Genomic DNA, 5,000 nt, shown 5'->3' with positions numbered 1-5,000 from the left:
TTGCCATTATTAATATTTATGAAACCATTCCCTTTCTTCTGTACGACGTCGCCCAGACGACATTGAGCATTTTATGCAATTCTTGAAGGGAGTAACGGTTGAGTCAACATCGGCCAACCATCGGACTAACGCGCACCGATTCGTTGACTTCCAGTTCGAGATCGATAAGCACAACTATGCGTTTTACAAATACAAGCTCCCGGCGTAGACGAGCAAAACGAACGAATAATTGATATTCAACCATCATAATTTGCCTGGCGCAAAACGAAACGGTGTTTCGCACAATTCACCCATATTGACTTCCATTACAGCCCACGCGCGACGTCGTCTTCAATGCGTTACAATTTATGATCTTTTACGCGCCTTGCGACTTCGCACAACTTAACTTTACGTCATACCCGTGTATATGTGTGTTTGCGCATGCGTTTGTGGTGCAAATGAATGATAATTAATGCAAGATGCATTCCCACTGCATTGTCCGGTAGATATGCTTCCGAGACAGTGCCCTCAGTATGTGCCTTTAAGTACAACCCTCCCCACCAGCTCACCAGAACACATGTGGCGCACACATTCGCAGTGCGATCTGTAATTCCAAGCGGGGCATATGAGTTATGACTAAACTGGAAGAAACACAGCAGAGCAGTAGCACGCAAAGGCGTTACAGATCAGAGTTCTGAGTGGATTATGCTTGGTAGCGCATCCGACAAAATCTTTCAGCCGAAGAGATCAACGATCGAACACGATGCAGAGACCGATGACGATTGTAAGTGAACGGAGGATGCATCTTCATGCAGCCACCGCCGCCTGCTATGTTCGGTTTCCTAGTTACCACCACGGGTAAATGCTGAAAACAGATCTTACTTTAAAGCGGAAACCAGAGCAGCGGGAGCACAAGAGAAGAGCCATGAGAGCAATTATAAACAAAGATCATCAATCCCATTTGGCCTAGAATGTTGCTCCGGGCGGTCGCCACCGTCCGGGAACCAGCGAGGACAAATAAACATCATGCTGTCACTAGCTGGAGAAGCGGCAGCATAGCAAGAGGCCATATACCATCCGGAGCTGACCCAAAAGGCCCTTCGCCCGCGATGCGTTCGTGGAAAGATCGTGATTTTTTGTCGAACGAGAACAGCTCACTCACAACTAACATGAAGTGGTGGCCGCCGCCAGGGGCTTTAGCAATCCCAGTCACCGTCGGCTTTTTCTCTGTTTCCATGCACTTCTCCTCTACTGGCTGGCTGGCTGGCTGGCAACCGTATGGCGTCGCGACGCGCTAGTCAGCGCTAAACAGTGCCGCTAGAGGACACAGGAAATCCACGCAGCACACGCACGGAAAGGGAATGAAAAAAATGGAAGAAATAGTGCTGAGCATTACTCGATTGGAGACGCCCGGCCGGAGGGCCAAGAATGGGCCGCTCACTGCCCAAACGCAGAAGGGGTGTAGTCGTCCACGACGACACTCTGAACGTATTTTGCCATATTGCAGCGGCATAGGCCACGGGGTACGAACACGGTACGGCGGCGGTTTCTAAAGTATGTTTATATGCCAGCCATCAGGCTTGTGTCCAAATAAAGAAGCGACTACTATCTGCGTCGCTGCATTGCATTATTGTTTTACTGTTAACCATAAGACGGACTTCCGGGGGTCATCCATTCAGTGGGGTTCGCTTTCCCTTCACCAAACAGAGTTTAGCGATGACTTCTTCTACTCAACACGGTTTGTCGTTGTGCGTCAACGCACTCCAGTCCTAGGGGTACCGTTGGAGTGACCGCGAATCGCTAGTTAAGGGCGACGATGCAATGTCGTCACAGGCCTCCCCAGGCGGTAAAGCGATTCCCAATAGACCCGCCTCCTCCTCTTCCACGATGCTATCGATTGAGCGAACGCAAGAGATGCTGAATTGAGTATAGATTGTTGAATGCAGTTTTTTCATCTTCATTTCCGATGCACGAAGCTAATCACTGATGCTTCGTATGTTTAGTGAGCGAGAACGTCCGAGGTGGCCTTCAGCCGCGCCAGAAAATGTTGGAATCAGAATTAATTGAACGCATTCGCTACGACGGCGAACTGGGTGGCGTTCAGGAATGTACGCGATGAGTAATGCTCAGTGGCCAAAGCACGTTGGTGGGAGAAACAGACGCGCATTTTAAAACAGCAGTTCTCAAGTGGTATCGAAAGGGGATTTGAAGCCGAACATTGTACGAACACACAGGAAATAAAAGCATATTTCTGGTTTCGATTCGGTTGCCTGTTTATCGTGGTCCTCGTGCTGGGGTTTGTTCTCGCATTACTTTGCGTTGTGTAATCAATACGGCCAAATACTATATCTGCAGACCATAAAACCAGTCAACATCACTGCTTTGACGGATTTTTGAAACGAAACTCTCACGATAGGGTTTCACGTTTCGAATTCGATTTTTCTGAACACCTATCGAATCTTCGCTGTTAAACTGAACAGGGCACAAGAACAGGAAAGAGCCTCAGGCTAAAGGCGAACGACAAGCGACAAGTGCTATTTGAGGACCAAGATAACGCTCCCTTCTTTACTCGGTGTCACAGTCTTGCCTTATCGCGCATTCTTTACCGCCGTCAGAAAAGGGGCACACAATCATGTGGCCGTCTGTTGCGCTGTGGTGTGCAATGTGAAGATGAGCTGGAATCGGGTTTAACATCCTATCCGCGTTATTCGACGCAGGATCCCAGGCATGGCTTCTTTGCGATGAGTCATTTGTGATTCGGAACAGATCTGCCGCTGCCGCAACCGGAAGGTTCTGCGCTTACGCACACACTTGCCCATTCTCGCTGCAGCAGAACAAACAGGATTCTTTATGAGTCTCTTCCAACGTTGGCCGAGACAAGAAAGGTTCTCTGTTGGCCGGGACCGGCACACTCTTTCCACAAAAGGGCGTACCAAGCTAGAGGCCACACGGCGAATCGAGAAAAGATTCTTTTCCAGATCGCGTCCTGCCGCAGCATACTTTGTTCCGGTGGCTGGGTTGGCTGCTGGGTGGATATCGGACACGCACGTCAGGACACTACGCACGCACACAACGCCGCAGGGCTGTGCATGAGTGTGCGTCCCATCCTGGACCGTCCTGAAGCAAAAAACCAAGCCCTCCAGGGAAGCGAAAGCGGACGGTCCTTTTATCGGAACAACCGCTAAACCAGAAGCTGTCCTGGAGCATTTTACGGTTATTATATTAACGTTGCTACACATCTTTATCCGAGTGTGGCCTTTCTCTTTGCATCGCCTACGGGTTCGACACGAGATGCTGATGATGCTGCTGCTGCGCTGGACAACACGGAGGGACGAAGAAAAGGAAGAAGACACGCAGGCCGCCGCCGAGGATACACTCCTGCTGTTGCAATTTGTAACCCGTACAACGGTTCGCACTTGCACAGGATGCTACTTTTTAGCTACAACGGATTCTCACAGACGGAAATAACACCAGCACCGGATCCGCAATTCGAATCGTTGTAAACAATATGGGTTTCTGCGCATACACTTCGGGGAAGACCAAACCGGAGAAAAACACGTTCCAGCGCTGCAGCGCTTGGCACAAAATTCACAAAATTCATTCACATTCTTACATTCACCACAGCCTGAGAACAGCAATTTTGACCGCAAGCTTCAAAATCACCCGCAAAAAAACACAAAACTCCGCGCACGCAACTCCAAACTTCGCCGTTGCAAGAGCTACTTTTTCAGAACCGCACTAACCGGAGGACAAAAATCAAGTGTGGCTTGATGCGCGTTCTCTTTGGTGTCTCCTATCCGCAATCTTTTGCAGTCAGTTTTTTACACTTTCCTGGCCTACTTTTCCAACGGGAACGACGGCGGAAGTTGCAAAAGAATTGAATCTGTTCTTATCACATTTTTTTCGATCACGAAATTCACGAAATTGTTCAAAAAAGTTAGAAACTACCCCTTTTTGCAGCGATTTTTGAACCAAAACAGGGCACAGTGCCACGCAACCCATTTTCGTTTCAGAGTTGGATTTTTTATAAAAATCTCGCTTTATTTTGAAAAAATGCTCATGTTTTAGCGATCATCACTGTAAACCGTTAAGCTGGCGATGAAGACCGCGTTGAAGCTGAGTTGAATCATGAGAGCGTTTCAGTTTGTGAGTCGAATAATTTCCGATTCCAGGCTTTCCATCTTCCTTTTTTAGTTTTTTCTGTATTACATAACCACTCCCGAGCAATCAGGCGTTTTTCCTCGGTGGGAAAAGGCAAAACCGAGATTTTTCCACGAGCTTTTCAAATCCCACCAGGGGTGTAGCCCATTTAAACGAAGCCGTTGAGACGGGCGTTTACAACTCCGCGTGCACGAACATTTGAAGCTGCTTATAAAGCCAAGATTCAAACTGCTAACTGCTAAATGGCTGTGGCACGGAATTTTCAATTTACCCGCGCATTTTCCTCAGTTTTCCTTTTGATTTTGCAATCCGTTGTTACGCTGGACACAAGCAATACAACGCCAACATTGGCCACGGGGGAACATTGGCCACGGGCGAATGGAAAGTGTTCCATTGAATGAAAATTCATGAAAAACACCCATAGCAAAGGAGACCGAGGGACACGCTCAGTCGCCTAATCAATTGCCAACATCGTAGTTTTCCATCCTTGAAATGAAAACGAGTGGATTTTAGTTGAAACATATTTCTTTCTCCACGCAATCACCGCGGAGAGCGCCAAAAACGCCACTGACATAACCGTTTCTCTGCTCTTTTGCTCCATTTCGTACTCGCTTCTTATTCCGCTGTCTGTGCACGGATTTTAGTGTTACGTTTTAACGATATTTCAGCGCAAACGAACAGCACGGACAAGAAAGGTGGTGAGCAATGGTGGCAAATTTGAAAATTCGATTTCGTGGAGAAATGAGAAAAACGCGTGAAAGTGAATCAATCCGGGATGGCGAACACGAGCAGAGAAGGAACCACACCATCCGGGAAGCGATCTGCTCCGGGCGGACGGGCTTAAGTAGGATGGGATTAGA

At 48.2% G+C, this 5,000-nt stretch overlaps 1 protein-coding gene across 7 annotated transcripts in view; it reads right to left on the bottom strand.

The window, feature by feature from the left end:
- Nucleotides 1–5,000, bottom strand: part of LOC125956856 (septin-7) — a 19,036-nt gene that overhangs the window by 11,880 nt on the left and 2,156 nt on the right. For 2 of the 7 annotated variants that reach the window (XM_049689096.1, XM_049689097.1), the window contains exon 1: nucleotides 1–3,706. This exon is cut by the window's left edge and continues 931 nt beyond it. The exons of 1 other annotated variant lie outside the window; for it this stretch is intronic. The gene's annotated coding sequence lies outside the window, so the exon portion shown is untranslated. Of the gene's footprint in view, nucleotides 3,905–5,000 lie in introns of those variants that run through there. 4 more of the 7 variants (XM_049689094.1, XM_049689091.1, XM_049689092.1 and 1 more) reach the window with 4 other exon arrangements.

The sequence above is a fragment of the Anopheles darlingi genome, chromosome 3 (assembly GCF_943734745.1).
Source record: "Anopheles darlingi chromosome 3, idAnoDarlMG_H_01, whole genome shotgun sequence".
Taxonomy (NCBI): domain Eukaryota; kingdom Metazoa; phylum Arthropoda; class Insecta; order Diptera; family Culicidae; genus Anopheles; species Anopheles darlingi.
The sequence above is the reverse complement of the archived record's forward strand: the minus strand, read 5'-3'. Positions and strand labels throughout refer to the sequence as shown.